This window comes from Lissotriton vulgaris, chromosome 1_1, assembly GCF_964263255.1.
Source record: "Lissotriton vulgaris chromosome 1_1, aLisVul1.2, whole genome shotgun sequence".
In the NCBI taxonomy this organism is placed as follows: domain Eukaryota; kingdom Metazoa; phylum Chordata; class Amphibia; order Caudata; family Salamandridae; genus Lissotriton; species Lissotriton vulgaris.
Genome location: NC_141685.1, coordinates 1,789,309,019 through 1,789,336,135, shown reverse-complemented (window position 1 = coordinate 1,789,336,135; position 27,117 = coordinate 1,789,309,019).

Sequence of the window (27,117 nt, the reverse complement as noted above, 5' to 3'; positions counted from 1 at the left end):
AGAACACTGCCTATCCCTGCTGACGAGGGGTGAAACCCCGAAATACGTGTCGAGGGATGGCGAAGACAGCGAAGATAGCAGAAGATCGAAAGATGATGCATCGCGAACACTTTACTACATTGACCAGAGTCCTTAAGGGTGACACTGCCGGTGTGTGAGTAGTGTGCAACCCCACCCCCATTTGTAACTTTAAAGCTCCCTTGAGCAGCGGGCTGATGAGCCTGGGATCCCGCACCTACTCGTCGGAGTGGTACTATACCTGGCAGATATTGGCAGCCATCGGCAACCCCAGAACACTGCCTATCCCTGCTGACGAGGGGTGAAACCCCAAAACATGTGTCCAGGGATGGCGAAGACAGCGAAGATAGCAGAAGATCGAAATATGATGCATCGTGAACACTTTACTACATTGACCAGAATCCTTAGGGGCGATACCGCTGGTGTGTGAGTAGTGTGCGACCCCACACCATTTGTAACTTTAAAGCTCCCTTGAGCAGCGGGCTGCGGAGCCTGGGATCCCGCACCTATGCGCCGGAGTGGTACTATACCTGGCAGATATTGGCAGCCATCGGCAACCCCAGAACACTGCCTAGCCCTGCTGACGAGGGGTGAAACCCCGAAACACGTGTCCAGGGATGGCGAAGACAGAGAACATAGCAGAAGATCGAAAGATGATGCTTCGTGAACACTTTACTACATTGACCAGAGTCCTTAGGGGCGACACCACCGGTGTGTGAGTATTGTGCGACCCCACCCCCATTTGTAAGTTTGCTAAGCCATAGCAAACAATGCTCCTCTTAATGGAAGCAAGAGCATTAAAAGTTGCCTTGCATCCACAAAGCAGAGCATCATTGGTTTTGGACTGAGGGTTCTGCATGTCAGCAGCTCCCTCTGTTTAAAAGCAATGCCAGCGTCCACAGTATGCATCATTATAACAATCAATGAGTAGCAAAGAGAAAACCACACTGTTAGTAATCTCAGACACTTGATTTATGTCTATTATTTTGAACAATTCAGAATTTTTACATTACTTACGACAGAGAAGGATACATAGTCAACTTCACATTGAACACACTGCAAACATATTTTGCAGGGGAAAAAGCACAACAAACAAGTTTGTGAACAATTAAATAAATTATAATGAACATATCAACAAAACGTGCATATACATTGTACACAGTAATCAGTAATTATCCCGAAAAACAGTAAAGGACAGACTTTCATGCAGTCAAATCAGATAATGAACGTGTGGGGGGTACGTTTTAATCAGTACCAGCCCAACTTCCTGTGACACTATTTGTTGTGGTGTTGCAATTGTCTAGATACAGGAAAAATCCAACATCAATTGAGACAAGCCAATGATTTTAGGCGAAAACATGGATGTTAAATGCCAACGCGTTTCGAATACCAATGTGTGAATCATCGGATTCTCATCAGGGCATGGAATGTATCCATAGGTACTGTTTTGGGAAAGAGAATAGGAATTTGGATTTAGATTGGTGCATATTAAAAAAGAAAGCTTTTTCCTATAGAATGCATCGTCCGATGCAGCATACCTTATATGACCAGTGGATTGTGGTCATTTGAGTCTTTTAAGAGATAGTCGTCATGTGTCATCAAATGCCGTGGGCGTCAACCTGCAATGTGGTGACATTGGCCAGGTGAGTTTATCGATAAAATGTAGGCTGGCACTACACATATACAATTAGACGCCCAGAACAAATTACCTCTGTGTGGAGCAGCCGCTCCGTGGTCGAGGCCGGGGAGGATACGAGTCTCAGTTCAGTGGTGCCCCTTTATGCAAAATCTAAGAATACAAAAACATTGTGTGGTCTTAGCGAGAGCGGGCGGTGTGCTTGGACCCCAGAAAAGAAAAGGAAAACATGTGTTGCTTACTGTTTACCGCATGAATTATGGCCCTCGCGGTGTTGAGTCTCCCGTTTGTTTGAAGGCGGGGGTCTGGGTCAGGATTGAATCCTGTCAGATAGGGGAAAGAGAACCAGGCAGGTTAGCACCCGGTAGCGCGAGCGTGTGCGCTTGTGTGTATTGGCCCTGATGCGAGTCTTACCTCTGATTTGCGAATGATCGCGTTGTGTTTTGGTCTCAGGTTGGAACAACAGCTCGCCGCCGCGAGTGGAAAAGACTAAGTTGTGTTTGGTGATCATGTGATTCAGGGAACCAATCAGTGTCGAGGACCCGCTCGCTAGGGATTATGGTACTTGTAGTTAGTTAGATGGCTGGGCAGCAAGGGAGAAGGCTTAAATTCTAGTCACTTCACTGAGTACATTAAGCCCATTATTGACAGTGTTAAATTTCATAATGAGATAGGCCTCCTTTCGTAGTAGTGCCGCCTCCATGTCATGTGCATACTTTTTAGGATCCGCCCACGAAAGGACTGTCCATTTAAACTCATTTTCCCCATGGTTGTGATTTGTGAAATGCTCAACCATGGGTGCAGAGCACACCTTTTTCTTTATTCGTGATCGATGTTGTGTGATGCGGGAATTCACCGCTTGGCTGGTTTTGCCTATGTACACTTTTTTCACAGGGACACACCACGGCATAGATGACATTTTTTGTACGACAATTTGTGAATATGTCATGCTTCCATGTGACCCCGTCATGGTCAAAAGTATTACCTTCTAAGGTAGATGAACACGATATACAGTTGCCACACTTATGGTGCCCGCTTATTGGTTTTAGGTTCCATTGCGAAATGAAATCACTTTTGAGTTTTGGAATAAAACTATCAGCACGAATCAGTTGTTGACCAATGCTTCTATTTTTGCGCATGGCAAAAATGGGTTTCTTCAAAGGACTTGGTAAATCTTCCAATAGATGCCAATTTTTTAGGATAATGCGTTTGAACTGATTTGTGTGTGATCCGTAAGTTGTGACACACACCAGCTCAGTTAAATCTTTTTTCTCTTTTTTTACCAGAAGATTCTCTCTTGGGGTGCATCTGGCACGTTTTTTGGAATGGTTAAGAAGTTTTTTTGGGTAACCCCTTTTGGCCATTTCTGCGCAAAAATTTGTGGCATGGTGATCAAAGTCAGAAATTTCAGTGCAATTCCTTCTAATTCTCAGCATTTGCCCAAAAGGGAGATTTTCCTTCAGGCACTGTGGATGCGAGCTTTTAAAATGAAGAATTGTATTCCTGTCTGTTAGTTTTTTGTGTAAGGTCGTTGTTAGGATGTTTTCGCGGACGCCTACTGTGATGTCCAAGAACGTCATTGTGCTTTTACTGGATTCTATCGAGAAACCAATGTCTCTGTGCCTGGAGTTTAGCCAATTGTAAAACTGGTCTAGGTCAGTCTGGCTCCCCTGGCACAGGAGCCAGACGTCATCAATGTATCTAAGCCATTGGATTATATGGCCTGCAAATGGATTGTTCTCGTATATGAATCTCTGTTCATATTGTGCCATATAAAGTACCGCCATCTCAGGTGCGTATGGACAACCCATAGCGATGCCTTTTATTTGGATAAAGAACGCATTTTCAAATTTGAAATAATTGCTGCGTAGCGTGATTTCAGCCAGTGAGAGGATGAAAGAGGTGGGAACTCGATGCGGTCTTACACGTTGTTCCAGGTATATTTCCAAAACTTGTAGTGCCTCATCTTGAGGGATTTGGGTATATAGCGAGGTGACATCTAAGGTCACCATCAGCTGGGCGGCATCATCAAAGGGTTGTCCCTCCACCTTGTTGATAAAATCAGTTGTGTCCCTGAGATACGACTTTACCTGCGGTAAGAAGGGTTTTAGAAAAAAATCTATATATTTTGAAACCGGTTCCAGTGCAGAATCGCACCCCGACACAATGGGTCGGCCAGGCGGTGTTGTCTCGTTCTTATGGATTTTTGGTAAAAAATACAGGACAGGCGTCCTTGGTGATTTCTTGTTCAAAAATTCAAATTCTTTAGGGCCTAGGAATCCCTCGTCATTCCTGTCTTGGTGATAGTAGCAATTTTATTTTGTATGGCATGCACAGGGTCCTCCTTAATTGGTCTGTACCAGTCTGGGTTGTTGACATGTGATGTTCCTTCCTCCAAATACATCGTGCGGGGCCATATAACCACTGCCCCACCCTTGTCTGCTTGTTTGATTAAAATGGATGTATCCGATTTGAGGCTCTGAATGGCAGATGTTAACCCTTTCGAAATATTTTTATGAACAAACTCTTTTTGTTTTTCAAGTTTTGAGAGGGAGGAGAGGACGGCTTGTTCAAAGGCCATAACCTGCTTAGGAATATTTTGAGTCGGGGTGAACCTGGACTTGACTCTAAGCCCTGTGGTTTCCAAATTGGACATCGCTTCGGCATCCGCGAAAAACACCTTCAACCTAATTTTGCGACAAAAATCTAATGCCTCTAATTTTAGTTGGGTGAAATCAGTTCTTTTATTAGGGACAAACTTGAGGCCCAGGGATAAGAGTGATACTTCGTCCTGGGTAAGTTGTTTATTTGAAAGATTAACTATGGTTGATTTCTCTAGCTCTTGTAGGTTTTGTTGCGTGTTCGCATCTCCCATGGTTGTTTGAAGCGGACCCGGGACTGTCCGCCTCTGCCTAAAAAAGGTGTTGATACTGCAGCCCCTCGTCTTTTAGAATTATCCTGTCTAGACTCAGATGACGAGTCAGACGATGTTGTATCTGAGAAAGTGAGGAACCTGTTCCTGGACCTGCCTTGGAACGATGTTAAGGCCCCTCTTGATTCCCCTGAAGTGTAGAAATCCTCTTTCAAGAATGGATAAACTTGTTCCAATTTGAAGGCTTTTGAGTCCCTTTCAAATTGTGCTACTTTAGCATTAAGGGTATTATCTTTAAAGAGTTGTATTTCTTTTTCAATCTTATCTAAAAGATTCTTGGCTTCAGTAACCGTTTGGTTGTCAGATATAGCCTTGATTAACTCTTCAATTTCTTTTTCTTCTTGGCTACAGATACGTTGGGCTGTCTGTATAGTATGGACCATGAGGTCCCTACTACATTTGGTATTGATCTGACTAAAACCTTTTTTATAATCTGCGTCCTCGGTGAAAATCACCGGGATGTTCTTTACCTGGAGCCCCCAAGGAATAGTCCCAGATTTAAGGTGTTTGAGTAAGAAGTGGCCGTGTAGCTCGGTTCGTATGTGTTTTTTTTGAAGACGGGTCAATTTGTCTGCCTCATTTTGTTGTTTAGCTGAGGTGCTCAATGTTATGTTGGAAAAAGGAGATGATTCAATAAGGCTCGCAATGTGGCTCTCCGTAAAGGACAGCGTATCTTTCTCTGCCATGCTATGCAGGAGACGTGTCCCCTGCAGTGGAGTGAATCAATCTGTTGATAAGGATGACCAAAAAGTGTCAATCCCTACCCACTCGGGTGAAAACCCGCACTACTAATGAAAAGGAAAGGAGGGGTTTGGCCCTGTAGGGAAGAGGGTAGGTTGGGCCTGTTAATGCCAAACAAGGGGGGGTTTTACCTATGCCTCTATATGCATCATTATAACAATCAATGAGTAGCAAAGAGAAAACCACACTGTTAGTAATCTCAGACACTTGATTTATGTCTATTATTTTGAACAATTCAGAATTTTTACATTACTTACGACAGAGAAGGATACATAGTCAACTTCAAATTGAACACACTGCAAACATATTTTGCAGGGGAAAAAGCACAACAAACAAGTTTGTGAACAATTAAATAAATTATAATGAACATATCAACCAAACGTGCATATACATTGTACACAGTAATCAGTAATTATCCCGAAAAACAGTAAAGGACAGACTTTCATGCTGTCAAATCAGATAATGAACGTGTGGGGGGTACGTTTTAATCAGTACCAGCCCAACTTCCTGTGACACTATTTGTTGTGGTGTTGCAATTGTCTAGATACAGGAAAAATCCAACATCAATTGAGACAAGCCAATGATTTTAGGCGAAAACATGGATGTTAAATGCCAACGCGTTTCGAATACCAATGTGTGAATCATCGGATTCTCATCAGGGCGTGGAATGTATCCATAGGTACTGTTTTGGGAAAGAGAATAGGAATTTGGATTTAGATTGGTGCATATTAAAAAAGAAAGCTTTTTCCTATTGAATGCATCGTCCGATGCAGCATACCTTATATGACCAGTGGATTGTGGTCATTTGAGTCTTTTAAGAGATAGTAGTCATGTGTCATCAAATGCCGTGGGCGTCAACCTGCAATGTGGTGACATTGGCCAGGTGAGTTTATCGATAAAATGTAGGCTGGCACTACACATATACAATTAGACGGCCAGAACAAATTACCTCTGTGTGGAGCAGCCGCTCCGTGGTCGAGGCCGGGGAGGATACGAGTCTCAGTTCAGTGGTGCCCCTTTATGCAAAATCTAAGAATACAAAAACATTGTGTGGTCTTAGCGAGAGCGGGCGGTGTGCTTGGACCCCAGAAAAGAAAAGGAAAACATGTGTTGCTTACTGTTTTCCGCATGAATTATGGCCCTCGCGGTGTTGAGTCTCCCGTTTGTTTGAAGGCGGGGGTCTGGGTCAGGATTGAATCCTGTCAGATAGGGGAAAGAGAACCAGGCAGGTTAGCACCCGGTAGCGCGAGCGTGTGCGCTTGTGTGTATTGGCCCTGATGCGAGTCTTACCTCTGATTTGCGAATGATCGCGTTGTGTTTTGGTCTCAGGTTGGAACAACAGCTCGCCGCCGCGAGTGGAAAAGACTAAGTTGTGTTTGGTTATCATGTGATTCAGGGAACCAATCAGTGTCGAGGACCCGCTCGCTAGGGATTATGGTACTTGTAGTTAGTTAGATGGCTGGGCAGCAAGGGAGAAGGCTTAAATTCTAGTCACTTCACTGAGTACATTAAGCCCATTATTGACAGTGTTAAATTTCATAATGAGATAGGCCTCCTTTCGTAGTAGTGCCGCCTCCATGTCATGTGCATACTTTTTAGGATCCGCCCACGAAAGGACTGTCCATTTAAACTCATTTTCCCCATGGTTGTGATTTGTGAAATGCTCAACCATGGGTGCAGAGCACACCTTTTTCTTTATGCGTGATCGATGTTGTGTGATGCAGGAATTCACCGCTTGGCTGGTTTTGCCTATGTACACTTTGTCACAGGGACACACCACGGCATAGATGACATTTTTTGTACGACAATTTGTGAATATGTCATGCTTCCATGTGACCCCGTCATGGTCAAAAGTATTACCTTCTAAGGTAGATGAACACGATATACAGTTGCCACACTTATGGTGCCCGCTTATTGGTTTTAGGTTCCATTGCGAAATTAAATCACTTTTGGGTTTTGGAATAAAACTATCAGCACGAATCAGTTGTTGACCAATGCTTCTATTTTTGCGCATGGCAAAAATGGGTTTCTTCAAAGGACTTGGTAAATCTTCCAATAGATGCCAATTTTTTAGGATAATGCGTTTGAACTGATTTGTGTGTGATCCGTAAGTTGTGACACACACCAGCTCAGTTAAATCTTTTTTCTCTTTTTTTACCAGAAGATTCTCTCTTGGGGTGCATCTGGCACGTTTTTTGGAATGGTTAAGAAGTTTTTTTGGGTAACCCCTTTTGGCCATTTCTGCGCAAAAATTTGTGGCATGGTGATCAAAGTCAGAAATTTCAGTGCAATTCCTTCTAATTCTCAGCATTTGCCCAAAAGGGAGATTTTCCTTCAGGCACTGTGGATGCGAGCTTTTAAAATGAAGAATTGTATTCCTGTCTGTTAGTTTTTTGTGTAAGGTCGTTGTTAGGATGTTTTCGCGGACGCCTACTGTGATGTCCAAGAACGTCATTGTGCTTTTACTGGATTCTATCGAGAAACCAATGTCTCTGTGCCTGGAGTTTAGCCAATTGTAAAACTGGTCTAGATCAGTCTGGCTCCCCTGCCACAGGAGCCAGACGTCATCAATGTATCTAAGCCATTGGATTATATGGCCTGCAAATGGATTGTTCTCGTATATGAATCTCTGTTCATATTGTGCCATATAAAGTACCGCCATCTCAGGTGCGTATGGACAACCCATAGCGATGCCTTTTATTTGGATAAAGAACGCATTTTCAAATTTGAAATAATTGCTGCGTAGCGTGATTTCAGCCAGTGAGAGGATGAAAGAGGTGGGAACTCGATGCGGTCTTACACGTTGTTCCAGGTATATTTCCAAAACTTGTAGTGCCTCATCTTGAGGGATTTGGGTATATAGCGAGGTGACATCTAAGGTCACCATCAGCTGGGCGGCATCATCAAATGGTTGTCCCTCCACCTTGTTGATAAAATCAGTTGTGTCCCTGAGATACGACTTTACCTGCGGTAAGAAGGGTTTTAGAAAAAAATCTATATATTTTGAAACCGGTTCCAGTGCAGAATCGCACCCCGACACAATGGGTCGGCCAGGCGGTGTTGTCTCGTTCTTATGGATTTTTGGTAAAAAATACAGGACAGGCGTCCTTGGTGATTTCTTGTTCAAAAATTCAAATTCTTTAGGGCCTAGGAATCCCTCGTCAAGTCCTGTCTTGGTGATAGTAGCAATTTTATTTTGTATGGCATGCACAGGGTCCTCCTTAATTGGTCTGTACCAGTCTGGGTTGTTGACATGTGATGTTCCTTCCTCCAAATACATCGTGCGGGGCCATATAACCACTGCCCCACCCTTGTCTGCTTGTTTGATTAAAATGGATGTATCCGATTTGAGGCTCTGAATGGCAGATGTTAACCCTTTCGAAATATTTTTATGAACAAACTCTTTTTGTTTTTCAAGTTTTGAGAGGGAGGAGAGGACGGCTTGTTCAAAGGCCATAACCTGCTTAGGAATATTTTGAGTCGGGGTGAACCTGGACTTGACTCTAAGCCCTGTGGTTTCCAAATTGGACATCGCTTCGGCATCCGCGAAAAACACCTTCAACCTAATTTTGCGACAAAAATCTAATGCCTCTAATTTTAGTTGGGTGAAATCAGTTCTTTTATTAGGGACAAACTTGAGGCCCAGGGATAAGAGTGATACTTCGTCCTGGGTAAGTTGTTTATTTGAAAGATTAACTATGGTTGATTTCTCTAGCTCTTGTAGGTTTTGTTGCGTGTTCGCATCTCCCATGGTTGTTTGAAGCGGACCCGGGACTGTCCGCCTCTGCCTAAAAAAGGTGTTGATACTGCAGCCCCTCGTCTTTTAGAATTATCCTGTCTAGACTCAGATGACGAGTCATACGATGTTGTATCTGAGAAAGTGAGGAACCTGTTCCTGGACCTGCCTTGGAACGATGTTAAGGCCCCTCTTGATTCCCCTGAAGTGTAGAAATCCTCTTTCAAGAATGGATAAACTTGTTCCAATTTGAAGGCTTTGAGTCCCTTTCAAATTGTGCTACTTTAGCATTAAGGGTATTATCTTTAAAGAGTTGTATTTCTTTTTCAATCTTATCTAAAAGATTCTTGGCTTCAGTAACCGTTTGGTTGTCAGATATAGCCTTGATTAACTCTTCAATTTCTTTTTCTTCTTGGCTACAGATACGTTGGGCTGTCTGTATAGTATGGACCATGAGGTCCCTACTACATTTGGTATTGATCTGACTAAAACCTTTTTTATAATCTGCGTCCTCGGTGAAAATCACGGGGGATGTTCTTTACCTGGAGCCCCCAAGGAATAGTCCCAGCTTTAAGGTGTTTGAGTAAGAAGTGGCCGTGTAGCTCGGTTTGTATGTGTTTTTTTTTTAAGACGGGTCAATTTGTCTGCCTCATTTTGTTGTTTAGCTGAGGTGCTCAATGTTATGTTGGAAAAAGGAGATGATTCAATAAGGCTCGCAATGTGGCTCTCCGTAAAGGACAGCGTATCTTTCTCTGCCATGCTATGCAGGAGACGTGTCCCCTGCAGTGGAGTGAATCAATCTGTTGATAAGGATGACCAAAAAGTGTTAATCCCTACCCACTCGGGTGAAAACCCGCACTACTAATGAAAAGGAAAGGAGGGGTTTGGCCCTGTAGGGAAGAGGGTAGGTTGGGCCTGTTAATGCCAAACAAGGGGGGGTTTTACCTATGCCTCTATATGCATCATTATAACAATCAATGAGTAGCAAAGAGAAAACCACACTGTTAGTAATCTCAGACACTTGATTTATGTCTATTATTTTGAACAATTCAGAATTTTTACATTACTTACGACAGAGAAAGGATACATAGTCAACTTCACATTGAACACACTGCAAACATATTTTGCAGGGGAAAAAGCACAACAAACAAGTTTGTGAACAATTAAATAAATTATAATGAACATATCAACAAAACGTGCATATACATTGTACACAATAATCAGTAATTATCCCGAAAAACAGTAAAGGACAGACTTTCATGCAGTCAAATCAGATAATGAACGTGTGGGGGGTACGTTTTAATCAGTACCAGCCCAACTTCCTGTGACACTATTTGTTGTGGTGTTGCAATTGTCTAGATACAGGAAAAATCCAACATCAATTGAGACAAGCCAATGATTTTAGGCGAAAACATGGATGTTAAATGCCAACGCGTTTCGAATACCAATGTGTGAATCATCGGATTCTCATCAGGGCGTGGAATGTATCCATAGGTACTGTTTTGGGAAAGAGAATAGGAATTTGGATTTAGATTGGTGCATATTAAAAAAAGAAAGCTTTTTCCTATTGAATGCATCGTCCGATGCAGCATACCTTATATGACCAGTGGATTGTGGTCATTTGAGTCTTTAAAGAGATAGTCGTCATGTGTCATCAAATGCCGTGGGCGTCAACCTGCAATGTGGTGACATTGGCCAGGTGAGTTTATCGATAAAATGTAGGCTGGCACTACACATATACAATTAGACGGCCAGAACAAATTACCTCTGTGTGGAGCAGCCGCTTCGTGGTCGAGGCCGGGGAGGATACGAGTCTCAGTTCAGTGGTGCCCCTTTATGCAAAATCTAAGAATACAAAAACATTGTGTGGTCTTAGCGAGAGCGGGCGGTGTGCTTGGACCCCAAAAAAGAAAAGGAAAACATGTGTTGCTTACTGTTTTCCGCATGAATTATGGCCCTCGCGGTGTTGAGTCTCCCGTTTGTTTGAAGGCGGGGGTCTGGGTCAGGATTGAATCCTGTCAGATAGGGGAAAGAGAACCAGGCAGGTTAGCACCCGGTAGCGCGAGCGTGTGCGCTTGTGTGTATTGGCCCTGATGCGAGTCTTACCTCTGATTTGCGAATGATCGCATTGTGTTTTGGTCTCAGGTTGGAACAACAGCTCGCCGCCGCAAGTGGAAAAGACTAAGTTGTGTTTGGTGATCATGTGATTCAGGGAACCAATCAGTGTCGAGGACCCGCTCGCTAGGGACCAGGTACTTGTAGTTAGTTAGATGGCTGGGCAGCAAGGGAGAAGGCTTAAATTCTAGTCACTTCACTGAGTACATTAAACCCATTATTGACAGTGTTAAATTTCATAATGAGATAGGCCTCCTTTCGTAGTAGTGCCGCCTCCATGTCATGTGCATACTTTTTAGGATCCGCCCACGAAAGGACTGTCCATTTAAACTCATTTTCCCCATGGTTGTGATTTGTGAAATGCTCAACCATGGGTGCAGAGCACACCTTTTTCTTTATTCGTGATCGATGTTGTGTGATGCGGGAATTCACCGCTTGGCTGGTTTTGCCTATGTACACTTTGTCACAGGGACACACCACGGCATAGATGACATTTTTTGTACGACAATTTGTGAATATGTCATGCTTCCATGTGACCCCGTCATGGTCAAAAGTATTACCTTCTAAGGTAGATGAACACGATATACAGTTGCCACACTTATGGTGCCCGCTTATTGGTTTTAGGTTCCATTGCGAAATTAAATCACTTTTGGGTTTTGGAATAAAACTATCAGCACGAATCAGTTGTTGACCAATGCTTCTATTTTTGTGCATGGCAAAAATGGGTTTCTTCAAAGGACTTGGTGAATCTTCCAATAGATGCCAATTTTTTAGGATAATGCGTTTGAACTGATTTGTGTGTGATCCGTAAGTTGTGACACACACCAGCTCAGTTAAATCTTTTTTCTCTTTTTTTACCAGAAGATTCTCTCTTGGGGTGCATCTGGCACGTTTTTTGGAATGGTTCAGAAGTTGCCACAAATTTTTGCGCAGAAATGGCCAAAAGGGGTTACCCAAAAAAACTTCTTAACCATTCCAAAAAACGTGCCAGATGTACCCCAAGAGAGAATCTTCTGGTAAAAAAAGAGAAAAAAGATTTAACTGAGCTGGTGTGTGTCACTGTATATCGTGTTCATCTACCTTAGAAGGTAATACTTTTGACCATGACGGGGTCACATGGAAGCATGACATATTCACAAATTGTCGTACAAAAAATGTCATCTATGCCGTGGTGTGTCCCTGTGACAAAGTGTACATAGGCAAAACCAGCCAAGCGGTGAATTCCCGCATCACACAACATCGATCACGAATAAAGAAAAAGGTGTGCTCTGCACCCATGGTTGAGCATTTCACAAATCACAACCATGGGGAAAATGAGTTTAAATGGACAGTCCTTTCGTGGGCGGATCCTAAAAAGTATGCACATGACATGGAGGCGGCACTACTACGAAAGGAGGCCTATCTCATTATGAAATTTAACACTGTCAATAATGGGCTTAATGTACTCAGTGAAGTGACTAGAATTTAAGCCTTCTCCCTTGCTGCCCAGCCATCTAACTAACTACAAGTACCATAATCCCTAGCGAGCGGGTCCTCGACACTGATTGGTTCCCTGAATCACATGATCACCAAACACAACTTAGTCTTTTCCACTCGCGGCGGCGAGCTGTTGTTCCAACCTGAGACCAAAACACAACGCGATCATTCGCAAATCAGAGGTAAGACTCGCATCAGGGCCAATACACACAAGCGCACACGCTCGCGCTACCGGGTGCTAACCTGCCTGGTTCTCTTTCCCCTATCTGACAGGATTCAATCCTGACCCAGACCCCCGCCTTCAAACAAACGGGAGACTCAACACCGCGAGGGCCATAATTCATGCGGAAAACAGTAAGCAACACATGTTTTCCTTTTCTTTTCTGGGGTCCAAGCACACCGCCCGCTCTCGCTAAGACCACACCATGTTTTTGTATTCTTAGATTTTGCATAAAGGGGCACCACTGAACTGAGACTCGTATCCTCCCCGGCCTCGACCACGGAGCGGCTGCTCCACACAGAGGTAATTTGTTCTGCCCGTCTAATTGTATATGTGTAGTGCCAGCCTACATTTTATCGATAAACTCACCTGGCCAATGTCACCACATTGCAGGTTGACGCCCACGGCATTTGATGACACATGACGACTATCTCTTAAAAGACTCAAATGACCACAATCCACTGGTCATATAAGGTATGCTGCATCGGACGATGCATTCAATAGGAAAAAGCTTTCTTTTTTAATATGCACCAATCTAAATCCAAATTCCTATTCTCTTTCCCAAAACAGTACCTATGGATACATTCCACGCCCTGATGAGAATCCGATGATTCACACATTGGTATTCGAAACGCGTTGGCATTTAACATCCATGTTTTCGCCTAAAATCATTGGCTTGTCTCAATTGATGTTGGATTTTTCCTGTATCTAGACAATTGCAACACCACAACAAATAGTGTCACAGGAAGTTGGGCTGGTACTGATTAAAACGTCCCCCCCACACGTTCATTATCTGATTTGACTGCATGAAAGTCTGTCCTTTACTGTTTTTCGGGATAATTACTGATTACTGTGTACAATGTATATGCACGTTTTGTTGATATGTTCATTATAATTTATTTAATTGTTCACAAACTTGTTTGTTGTGCTTTTTCCCCTGCAAAATATGTTTGCAGTGTGTTCAATGTGAAGTTGACTATGTATCCTTCTCTGTCGTAAGTAATATAAAAATTCTGAATTGTTCAAAATAATAGACATAAATCAAGTGTCTGAGATTACTAACAGTGTGGTTTTCTCTTTGCTACTCATTGATTGTTATAATGATGCATATAGAGGCATAGGTAAAACCCCCCTTGTTTGGCATTAACAGGCCCAACCTACCCTCTTCCCTACAGGGCCAAACCCCTCCTTTCCTTTTCATTAGTAGTGCGGGTTTTCACCCGAGTGGGTAGGGATTGACACTTTTTGGTCATCCTTATCAACAGATTGATTCACTCCACTGCAGGGGACACGTCTCCTGCATAGCATGGCAGAGAAAGATACGCTGTCCTTTACGGAGAGCCACATTGCGAGCCTTATTGAATCATCTCCTTTTTCCAACATAACATTGAGCACCTCAGCTAAACAACAAAATGAGGCAGACAAATTGACCCGTCTTCAAAAAAAACACATACGAACCGAGCTACACGGCCACTTCTTACTCAAACACCTTAAAGCTGGGACTATTCCTTGGGGGCTCCAGGTAAAGAACATCCCGGTGATTTTCACCGAGGACGCAGATTATAAAAAAGCTTTTAGTCAGATCAATACCAAATGTAGTAGGGACCTCATGGTCCATACTATACAGACAGCCCAATGTATCTGTAGCCAAGAAGAAAAAGAAATTGAAGAGTTAATCAAGGCTATATCTGACAACCAAACGGTTACTGAAGCCAAGAATCTTTTAGATAAGATTGAAAAAGAAATACAACTCTTTAAAGATAATACCCTTAATGCTAAAGTAGCACAATTTGAAAGGGACTCAAAAGCCTTCAAATTGGAACAAGTTTATCCGTTCTTGAAAGAGGATTTCTACACTTCAGGGGAATCAAGAGGGGCCTTAACATCGTTCCAAGGCAGGTCCAGGAACAGGTTCCTCACTTTCTCAGATACAACATCGTCTGACTCGTCATCTGAGTCTAGACAGGATAATTCTAAAAGACGAGGGGCTGCAGTATCAACACCTTTTTTAGGCAGAGGCGGACAGTCCCGGGTCCGCTTCAAACAACCATGGGAGATGCGAACACGCAACAAAACCTACAAGAGCTAGAGAAATCAACCATAGTTAATCTTTCAAATAAACAACTTACCCAGGACGAAGTATCACTCTTATCCCTGGGCCTCAAGTTTGTCCCTAATAAAAGAACTGATTTCACCCAACTAAAATTAGAGGCATTAGATTTTTCTCGCAAAATTAGGTTGAAGGTGTTTTTCGCGGATGCCGAAGCGATGTCCAATTTGGAAACCACAGGGCTTAGAGTCAAGTCCAGGTTCACCCCGACTCAAAATATTCCTAAGCAGGTTATGGCCTTTGAACAAGCCGTCCTCTCCTCCCTCTCAAAACTTGAAAAACAAAAAGAGTTTGTTCATAAAAATATTTCGAAAGGGTTAACATCTGCCATTCAGAGCCGCAAATCGGATACATCCATTTTAATCAAACAAGCAGACAAGGGTGGGGCAGTGGTTATATGGCCCCGCACGATGTATTTGGAGGAAGGAACATCACATGTCAACAACCCAGACTGGTACAGACCAATTAAGGAGGACCCTGTGCATGCCATACAAAATAAAATTGCTACTATCACCAAGACAGGACTTGACGAGGGATTCCTAGGCCCTAAAGAATTTGAATTTTTGAACAAGAAATCACCAAGGACGCCTGTCCTGTATTTTTTACCAAAAATCCATAAGAACGAGACAACACCGCCTGGCCGACCCATTGTGTCGGGGTGCGATTCTGCACTGGAACCGGTTTCAAAATATATAGATTTTTTTCTAAAACCCTTCTTACCGCAGGTAAAGTCGTATCTCAGGGACACAACTGATTTTATCAACAAGGTGGAGGGACAACCATTTGATGATGCCGCCCAGCTGATGGTGACCTTAGATGTCACCTCGCTATATACCCAAATCCCTCAAGATGAGGCACTACAAGTTTTGGAAATATACCTGGAACAACGTGTAAGACCGCATCGAGTTCCCACCTCTTTCATCCTCTCAATGGCTGAAATCACGCTCCGCAGCAATTATTTCAAATTTGAAAATGCGTTCTTTATCCAAATAAAAGGCATCGCTATGGGTTGTCCATACGCACCTGAGATGGCGGTACTTTATATGGCACAATATGAACAGAGATTCATATACGAGAACAATCCATTTGCAGGCCATATAATCCAATGGCTTAGATACATTGATGATGTCTGGCTCCTGTGGCAGGGGAGCCAGACTGATCTAGACCAGTTTTACAATTGGCTAAACTCCAGGCACAGAGACATTGGTTTCTCGATAGAATCCAGTAAAAGCACAATGACGTTCTTGGACATCACAGTAGGCGTCCGCGAAAACATCCTAACAACGACCTTACACAAAAAACTAACAGACAGGAATACAATTCTTCATTTTAAAAGCTCACATCCACAGTGCCTGAAGGAAAATCTCCCTTTTGGGCAAATGCTGAGAATTAGAAGGAATTGCACTGAAATTTCTGACTTTGATCACCATGCCACAAATTTTTGCGCAGAAATGGCCAAAAGGGGTTACCCAAAAAAACTTCTTAACCATTCCAAAAAACGTGCGAGATGCACCCCAAGAGAGAATCTTCTGGTAAAAAAAGAGAAAAAAGATTTAACTGAGCTGGTGTGTGTCACAACTTACGGATCACACACAAATCAGTTCAAACGCATTATCCTAAAAAATTGGCATCTATTGGAAGATTTACCAAGTCCTTTGAAGAAACCCATTTTTGCCATGCGCAAAAATAGAAGCATTGGTCAACAACTGATTCGTGCTGATAGTTTTATTCCAAAACCCAAAAGTGATTTAATTTCGCAATGGAACCTAAAACCAATAAGCGGGCACCATAAGTGTGGCAACTGTATATCGTGTTCATCTACCTTAGAAGGTAATACTTTTGACCATGACGGGGTCACATGGAATCATGACATATTCACAAATTGTCGTACAAAAAATGTCATCTATGCCGTGGTGTGTCCCTGTGACAAAGTGTACATAGGCAAAACCAGCCAAGCGGTGAATTCCCGCATCACACAACATCGATCACGAATAAAGAAAAAGGTGTGCTCTGCACCCATGGTTGAGCATTTCACAAATCACAACCATGGGGAAAATGAGTTTAAATGGACAGTCCTTTCGTGGGCGGATCCTAAAAAGTATGCACATGACATGGAGGCGGCACTACTACGAAAGGAGGCCTATCTCATTATGAAATTTAACACTGTCAATAATGGGCTTAATGTACTCAGTGAAGTGACTAGAATTTAAGCCTTCTCCCTTGCTGCCCAGCCATCTAACTAACTACAAGTACCATAATCCCTAGCGAGCGGGTCCTCGACACTGATTGGTTCCCTGAATCACATGATCACCAAACACAACTTAGTCTTTTCCACTCGCGGCGGCGAGCTGTTGTTCCAACCTGAGACCAAAACACAACGCGATCATTCGCAAATCAGAGGTAAGACTCGCATCAGGGCCAATACACACAAGCGCACACGCTCGCGCTACCGGGTGCTAACCTGCCTGGTTCTCTTTCCCCTATCTGACAGGATTCAATCCTGACCCAGACCCCCGCCTTCAAACAAACGGGAGACTCAACACCGCGAGGGCCATAATTCATGCGGAAAACAGTAAGCAACACATGTTTTCCTTTTCTTTTCTGGGGTCCAAGCACACCGCCCGCTCTCGCTAAGACCACACAATGTTTTTGTATTCTTAGATTTTGCATAAAGGGGCACCACTGAACTGAGACTCGTATCCTCCCCGGCCTCGACCACGGAGCGGCTGCTCCACACAGAGGTAATTTGTTCTGCCCGTCTAATTGTATATGTGTAGTGCCAGCCTACATTTTATCGATAAACTCACCTGGCCAATGTCACCACATTGCAGGTTGACGCCCACGGCATTTGATGACACATGACGACTATCTCCTAAAAGACTCAAATGACCACAATCCACTGGTCATATAAGGTATGCTGCATCGGACGATGCATTCAATAGGAAAAAGCTTTCTTTTTTAATATGCACCAATCTAAATCCAAATTCCTATTCTCTTTCCCAAAACAGTACCTATGGATACATTCCACGCCCTGATGAGAATCCGATGATTCACACATTGGTATTCGAAACGCGTTGGCATTTAACATCCATGTTTTCGCCTAAAATCATTGGCTTGTCTCAATTGATGTTGGATTTTTCCTGTATCTAGACAATTGCAACACCACAACAAATAGTGTCACAGGAAGTTGGGCTGGTACTGATTAAAACGTACCCCCCACACGTTCATTATCTGATTTGACTGCATGAAAGTCTGTCCTTTACTGTTTTTCGGGATAATTACTGATTACTGTGTACAATGTATATGCACGTTTTGTTGATATGTTCATTATAATTTATTTAATTGTTCACAAACTTGTTTGTTGTGCTTTTTCCCCTGCAAAATATGTTTGCAGTGTGTTCAATGTGAAGTTGACTATGTATCCTTCTCTGTCGTAAGTAATGTAAAAATTCCGAATTGTTCAAAATAATAGACATAAATCAAGTGTCTGAGATTACTAACAGTGTGGTTTTCTCTTTGCTACTCATTGATTGTTATAATGATGCATATAGAGGCATAGGTAAAACCCCCCCTTGTTTGGCATTAACAGGCCCAACCTACCCTCTTCCCTACAGGGCCAAACCCCTCCTTACCTTTTCATTAGCGTCCACAGTAGGCGGGGAGATGGCTGCAGGCTTGGGCCTTCAATGAGAGGCCATGTGCCTTAGGATGAGGTCCCCAGGGCCGAAGTTGGCCCAGGAAGGGGGACTGCACTGGCCCCCATCCATTTAAAAAATATATATATATTAAGGTCTGACCCTGGGGATTGGGTCCCCGGGGCTAAAATTGACCTAGAGAGGTGGCCACCAGCCCCCCGTTAAAAAAATTAAATGGCCTGGCCCCGTTGAATGGGGTCTCTGGGGCTGAAATCGGTCTGTTGAGGGGGGCCATGTGCCCCACTTTACTTTTTTTGCATTAATGAAATTTTTAAAAAATGGGCATGCCTCGGGGTTGGGGTCCCCTGGGCCGAAAATAGCCCAGGAGGGGGCTGATCCTGTCCCGGCCACTTTCAGTCCAGGAGGGGGGGCACACAGACCCCCTCTTTTTTCATTAAAATGTACTTTTGAAGGATCAGGACCCAGGGCCCAAAGTAGCCCAGGGAAGGGGATCTATGCGTCCCCGTTCCCTTTGAAAAAATAAATAAAGCCTGGCAACTCGCTGGAGGCCCCAGCCCTTCCCCACCACATTGAGTATAATTAAAGTTTGGACGCTATCCATTTCCTCTGTGCAGAAAATGATGACCATAATGTTAATAACAGAACAAATCGTCATAGTTAGAAGAATTCAAATAGAAATCCTCTGTATCAAAAATAGTGTAATATTGCAATTCGGAAAATATAGAATTCACAGCATTGACATCCCAATCATCTGATTGCAACCCAGGTATTATCACATCACCCATAGAAACACAGAATACATACGGTAGCAGTAAGATCTCCATAGCACCGAATACATCAAATGCTACATTATTTCATTCAATTCCATCAGAGACTGGGACCCTTGAAATGTTAACAATGGACTGGTCTCTTTTCACTTTATGCGAGGATGAATGTGGAGCCAAAACCCTGTCAGTAAGTTCTGCAGCAGTACATCTGGGAAGTACTGGGCATCAATCAAAAGAAAAGAAACATTCACAAATCAAATCCAGATGAACAGAAACATGATCCATACATACGTCCAAGGTGGAACTAGATTAGTGCATTCAAACCGAGATATGAACACACAAAGCTTTGCTGGTGGTGGGAGTAAAACTAAAGACAATGAAGAATTGTCTGAAGAAAAATGATCTTGATCGATGTATTAACCAGAAGAACTCAGCTGAAATAACAGAAGCTGGGACTCTGGAATTGAACTTGAGGCTTGCACTCCCACAAGGGACTCAACGGGTGGACCAAAATAGGTGGGTGTAGTAGGTAAAACACATACCTTGTCAACTGAAGACTCGACATCCCCCTCTGGCAGCCGGGGAGAATCAGAAAAAACAGAGCTCATAGGCTGTAAAGGAATATCCCATCCTGGAACTCCCCGAGGCATCCTATTGAGTATTGGTCATATGGTGTAACTTGACATGTTCAAGAGAAACACCGCTATTATCCTTGTATCCAGGCAGAGGAGGCAAAATTACATTTCGGGTACCCTGAAGAAAAGCACTAGAACAGGAGCATGGTAGGAGGGATAGAATTATTTCTTGATTGCTACCTTTTCACGAACCAGATCATCAACTTTGGGGAGAAAGTGTAAAACAGGAATCAGAACTGCTGCTTCTTCAGGCAAATTCAGTGGCAAAATCGTTTTTGCCAGAGCATCACAACACTTTTGTAGATCCTGTAACACAGCACAGTGGTTATCTATTTCAAATGTTGTGGCAGCTTTCAAGGTTAAAAACAAATATCATGATACCAAAAAGTATGTCATACTGGGTCCGCCCACCAACAAATCTTCTTGGGAAATTATTAAGAGCATGTTGACACATAAAGGTGAGTTAACAAGCCATGACCCGTACCTAATACCCTTGCTGTTAAAGATTGCTTTAAGACCTGGTTCATCCGCTCCACAATAGAATTGCCCTCAGGCCTATATGGAGTCGAGAAATGTACCTGCACTCCCATGAACTTCGTTGATTCACGGTAAGCCTTGAATGAAAAAGCCAGACCTTGCTCTGAATGGAAAGTGCTGCAGGCATAAATCCAGGCAAAGACATGCAAATCCTTTATAACAGTGCAAGCGTCTGCAGAGTGCTGGGGCAAACCCCAGAGGAACCTGGTGTAAGAATTCACTCCACCCAAAATATATTTGTAAGCAGTGTCGGACATTAAAGGACCACAATGATCAAGGTATATGCAACCAAAAGGAGGATTAGAAATAAAAGAGTCTGCTGGGGACGTGACACAGTGGAACTCCTAATTTGTTGATTAACATCACAACAAAAGACATATTTATCCGCTGATATAACCCGCACCACCAATTGCCTTGTTTCAAAAGAGAAAACAGTAGCTGCTACACCCGCTTGAGCAGAAGCCATTCCTTCATGAGCCGATACTATAAGAGACTGTCTGTGTTTGAGGTTGGGAATAAAGCAATCACCAACTTTAGGAATAGAAACAAAAGGAACTTTGCCAGTAGTCAATAGATAATTATGAGAAGGACAAACTTTCTGAAAAGAAGCACCCTCCCTAGTTGTGACAATAGTCGTAGAACAAGCAACAGCGGCTACTTTAGCTGTGGCTACTGCAGATTTGCTGCTTCATCAGCCAAGGAATTATCAACAGCATGCGTTCCTGCACGTTGAAGCATTCCTTAAGGGTCGCCACCCAACCCATAATATAATATAAATATATATATATATATATATAATATAATATAATATAATATAAAGCATTTTATGCTTTATATTGCTACCTTTAGAGCCCCCAATTTTTAATTTTACCTATGACAGAAACATGCCGCCGAATAAGCCTGCTTAGAACCAATGGCCTGTTGAGCTGAACCATAAGTGTAAATGAGAGGAAGAGCGGAAGATAGGAGAGGGTGAACATGTTCATGATGAATACATTTTTGAGTTTGCATCTGCCGACGTCAGTGATGTAGCCCATTGAATCTAATGAGGAGGCATTGTTTTAGAATTCAGGACACTTGTTTTTCATGACCGCCTCTAGTGTGGGCACAGGAGTAATGACAAAAATGAATTTAAGTTGTGCCAGAGAACATTCATTTAGAACAGCTATCTGCAGAGCAGTCAAAAAAAATTCAGTAGAGGAAAAACACAATTCTGCAGGAGTATACAGATGCAATTTATAAGTGATTGGGACTGTGTAATCCTCATTAAAAAGTCACCAAATTTGTAGTATTCAATCTAGTTTGTAAGTACTGTGGTGCAAAGCGTTCTGCACTGCAGTTTGCGTTCTGGAAACCACCAGAAAGCAGAAAAGGATGAGTGTATCAAAGCTAACGTGGTTTGATCAGGTTGAGCATAGTCAGGAATGTAAGTCCTGCCAAAATGTTAAAAACCTAGCAGTGACTGCAACTTATTTAGGGTAGCTGGAGGTTGCTATTGAGCACACTTCTCTAATAAATGGGGGTGGCAACCCCCTTACCCTCATAGGTCAGTTCATGACCAAGATGGAGAACAGCCAGGAATGCAATATGCGATTTCACAAAATTAAATTTGTACTCTAGAGCTGCGAATCATGTGATGATGCGATCCACTCGCGTAAGATGGGGGTTCCGTTCATCATCTATTAGGCTTATGTCATTGACATCAGAAAAGGCACCAGGATAAATTTCATTCAAAAGAGATACAATACGTGCCACAAAAACACTAGGGCTATCATTCTACCCAATAGGAATCTTGCATTGCGCCTCTTGGAGCCGAGAGTGCTGAATTTGGACAAGTCCCGGCTCTCAGAAGCCAAGTTATGACTATCAATCAATCAATCGGGGGTTTTATAGAGAGCAGCTAATCACCCGCGTGGGTCTCAAGGTGCTATGGTTGGGGGCCACTCTGTAGCATGCAGGGGTCATACGAAAAGCCAGGTCTTGAGGTCTTTCCAGAACTGGGTCAGTGTGGGGCTTTGGCAGAGGTGAAGAGGGAGGTTGTTGCAGCCCTTGGGATGTAGGAGAAAGACTTCCTTCCTGTTCTGGTCTTGTGGGATGGTGGACAGAGGGAGATCAGCTGATAGGAGAAGTCTCATGTGTGTGGAAAGAGAGCCGGTAAAGTACACAGGTCAGCTGTTGTGGAAAGTCTTGCAGGCATGTGTGAGGAGCTTGAAGGTTATTCTTCTTTTGATGGGGAGCCAGTGGAGATTGCATATGTGTTGGGTGATGTGGTGGTGGCGGGGGAGGTCTAATCTAGCTGCAGCATTATGGATGCTCTGGAGCTTGCATAGTCGTGTCTTGTTGATTCCGGCGTAGAGATCATTTCCATAGTCCAGTTTGCTGCTAATGAGGGTGTGTGTGACCATTTTTCTGGATATGGGTGGGATCCATCTGAAATTGTTTTTTCAGAGTATGCAAAGGGTGGAAGTTCATTGTGAGTGCTGAGTCTAGTATGATGCCAAGGTTACATGCATGGTCCGTAGGGGTTGAGAGATTTATGAGTGTGGGTGGTCACCAGGTGTCATCCCAAGCAGATGGGGTCGAGCCAAGGATGAGGACTTCTGTTTTCTTGGAGTTGAGTTTCAGCCAACTCATCTTCATCCAGGGGGAATGGAGTTCACTCCTTATTTGAAGTTTTATAGAGATGTTGGGTTCTTTAGCAAGTGATAGAATGAGCTGGGTGTTGTTCGCGTAGGAGACTATGTTGAGCCTGTTGTTTCTGAAGATTGTTACAAGGGGGTCCATGTAGATACTGAAGAGGGTGGGGATGTGGGTGGATCCCTGAGGCACTCCACACTTGTTCTCTGTTGGTTCTGAGAGGAAATGTGGAAGTCTGACTCGCTGAGTTCTGCCTGTGAGAAAAGAACAGATCCAGTCGAGGGCCTTTCCTTGGATGCTGGTGTTATGTAGTGTGGTGGCTAGTGTGCTGTGGGAGACAGTGTTGAAGACACCTGAGAGGCCCAGGAGGTTGAGGGCCGCTGTTTGGCCTTGGTTGAGGAGGAAGAAGATGTCATCAGTGGCAGCAAGTAGGGTGGTCTTGGTGCTGTGGTTGCTTCAGAAGCAGGATTGGGAGATGTCCAGGACATTGTTGGCTTCAACGGCATTCGCTAGCTGGGTATTGACAGGCTTTTTGATGACTTTAGCAGTGAATGGGAGTAAGGAGATGGGTCTGAAGTTCTTTAGGTCGATCAGGTATGCAGAGGGTTTCCTCAGGAAGGGGGTGACTTCTCATGTTTCCAGTCATAGGGGAATGTGGTGGTTTCATGGGAGCGGTTGTTTGTGTGGCTTAGTTTGCCCTTATGTTCGTTACAGCTTTGTGGAAGATGTGGGGTTGACAGGAGTCTGAGGTTGCTCCAGAATGGGTGCTCTTGATGGTCATTATGGTGTCTTCTGTCATGAGCGGGGTCCACATGAGTAGGGTTTGATCAGTGGTATCATTCAGGGTGGGAGCTGGGGCAGTGCAGAGTTCTTGGTTGTCGAAGTTGTCTTAGATCATCGTAATCTTGAGGTCGAAGAAGGTGCTGGGTTGATCTTGGGAAGGTGTGATGTCTGCTGTTTTGCTGCTGGGTTTGGTGAATTCCTTGATGATGGAGAATAGTTTTTTTGAGTTGTTGGTGTTAGTGAGGATTCTGTCTTGGAGGAAGTTTTTTTTGTTGCTGTGATGAGGTGGGTGATGTGTTGTGGTGGCTGCTCTGTAGGCAGTGCGTTTTTCTGGGGTTTTCTTGTTCATCAAATATCTTTTCGAGTTTTCAGCAGGAGTACTTAGATTCTTGGAGTGCAGCGTTTTTAAATCTTTTACACACTGACTGAATAATGCTGTACTATGCGTGTTCTGAACTCCATTTGAAATATCCAAAGTAGGTTTAAATCCTTTATGTACAATGTTACTGATTAATGCTGTACTGTGCATGTTTTGCAATGCATGAATACAGGTATTGTTGAAGCCATCTTTTTCTTTGATACCAAATGTAGTAGCTTCAGGCCTATTAACTTAGCCTACATCTAAAAACCTCCATCTTAGGAAGTTTTGCCCTTTCACCGTCTGAGAAATGCTGTCCTTGCATTTCTCTACGCCCAGACGTGATACGTGACACACCGCTTGCACAATACATTTTATTAGCAATAACAGATTTCGTAATAGCCTTGCTTATGTCGCAGTTTTTTATGGAAATATACCAGGCCATGGCAGCTCGCATTTTGATTGACTGACCCCAATACTGCCCATTCAGATCACATGGTTAGCTACAGTATGTGTGCATCAGATGTATCAAAACTTACAAGGAGATTTCTTTTTACAGATCTTTGTCCATTGGCTGTGGGAATCATGGTGGACAGTACTACGTATAATACTTCTTGCTACGTGTCATATGGGTGGTCTTGTGGTTTGAGTCTATGAAGTATACCAAACACAATAAATCCTTGGACATTGAGGCTTCTTTGCTGATTGTCTCCGTGTTGCACGTTAAATTGGTATTTGTTGTGCTAATAAATCTACCTTCTTCTGAGCTGACAAAGAGCTGTGGTTTTGTTATCTTTCTATCATTTATTATTCCTTATATTACAGGTTTCCCTTCTACAGTATGACTATTCAAATGTCTTTAATCCAAAACTATGCAATATGAACCATCAGGTTTCAAAACCGGAAAAATAGGGTTATTCATCGCAGAGACACAAGGTTCAGGTACATCTTGATACTCCAATTGAGTCCGAATTTCCTTAATGGACACCCTTGTATCAAGTTTAATTGGATATTGAGTTTGTGGCTGAGGAATAGAGCAAACAGCCACAACATGCGAGGGAGAATCCTTATCCCAACCAGCCTGATTGCGGACAAAGGCAGGTGCTAAGGCAAGAGTCCACTCCAAACCATAGGCTTTTTTAGTCCTGTCAGTGATTTATTGCAAAAAGGAAGGAATTATCACATCTTTTTCTCGAGGTCAAGCAGGAATAAATGGGGCGCCAATCTACCTTCTCCAATAAAATGTCAAGCTGTCCTAAAAAAAAGTATTTATGATACACTTAATGTCACCTTAAATCTGAACGTCTACATGATAAAGTCTACCAGAGGGATCTATACAGGTGTCCGTAGTTACAACAGTTACAAAGGTATCAATTGCTTTCAACTTCAGAAACAGGTGGAGTGTCTGGCTCAATACAGTATCTTCCTCTGCACTGTCGAGTAGAGTCACTGCCCAACTCCTGTCCAGGAGGAGGTTTCTCACAGTCTGGGGGATATTTCACTATCAATGCCATGATTGTTTTCTTCTGGAACGGGGCTCGATAGGGAGGTGGCTCCTCTCTCTTAACTTTCATGTCAAAATAGCGCTGCGGGTCCCGCTTGGGTAATGCGGACTTGACCTGTCTGCTATCTTGCTGTCGTAATGTTGATTGGACAATTCCTGAAAGGAATGATGAGAACGGGGATCAGATACCTGAAAACTCGTAGGAGTTTTAGTCATAGAGTGATAATTTAAATCATATCTACGTTCAGAAGCATCCAGTGGTGGTGAGCCACCACAAGGCATAGGCTTCTGTTGCTGCTTATTTTTGTCCCATGTCTTATTTGGAAAAACTGGACGTCCCTTTTTCAGGAGGAGGCTTATTGTGTTACTGAATGGAAGTTCTAACCCCTAAATTAATGCTTCCTAAGGATGTATAAATGTCAACAATCATAATAAGCAACTCATGTTCCCGATCAATGTCACCCACTGCCGAAAGGCTGTGCAAACCATCAAAGCAGCTACTTCACCTTTAATATTAGAATTAATTATTTTGGAGAACACAGGAAAAATACCCAACAACTTCATCCCCAAATCTAGATCCGGACCTGCCTCATGATCATTTGTTACTTATTTGAGAACGCTCGGAAGAACGTTCATTAAGTGGGTGCCTAAACAGTGTGTACACACAGAGGTAATTACCATCTACCAGGTGTTGCAGTCAGCCAAAGGTGGAATTAGGCCACTAGGCAGGCATATAGAAAGAATCCTGTGCTTCTCTACATGACCTATAAGCGGGAAAACTGCATCAAGCTTTTCAATTTTCCAAGCACTCCAAAACGGCAAGTTCTCACAATCCTGAGGACAGTTGCCCATCACCAAATTATTATTAACAGGGCTAATCACAAGACCTCTACCGTGTAAAACCTGCACCATAGGTGCAGACCCAGGTGGAGCCACTAGAGAAGCATGGGTAAAATAATAGGATCAGGTGTCTATAAAGAAGAAACACCTGACCGCACAACAAATATTCTTCCTCCAAATTAGCATTCAGATAATTAGGATGCAGAGTAAAGCAGGTCAAAACAGGCCATGTGGCATAATCAATACTTAAGGGGCCAATTATAAACAAAAGAAATAGGATGGAGTTAGGTGCCATTAAACCAGATCTGGTGCTCCCAGACCATAATAGGAACGTTAACAACCAACAAAGGGTGATAAGCTGCTGGAAAAGCAGCAGGGGTATAAGCAGGGAAAAGTAACCCAGGATTAAAACACTT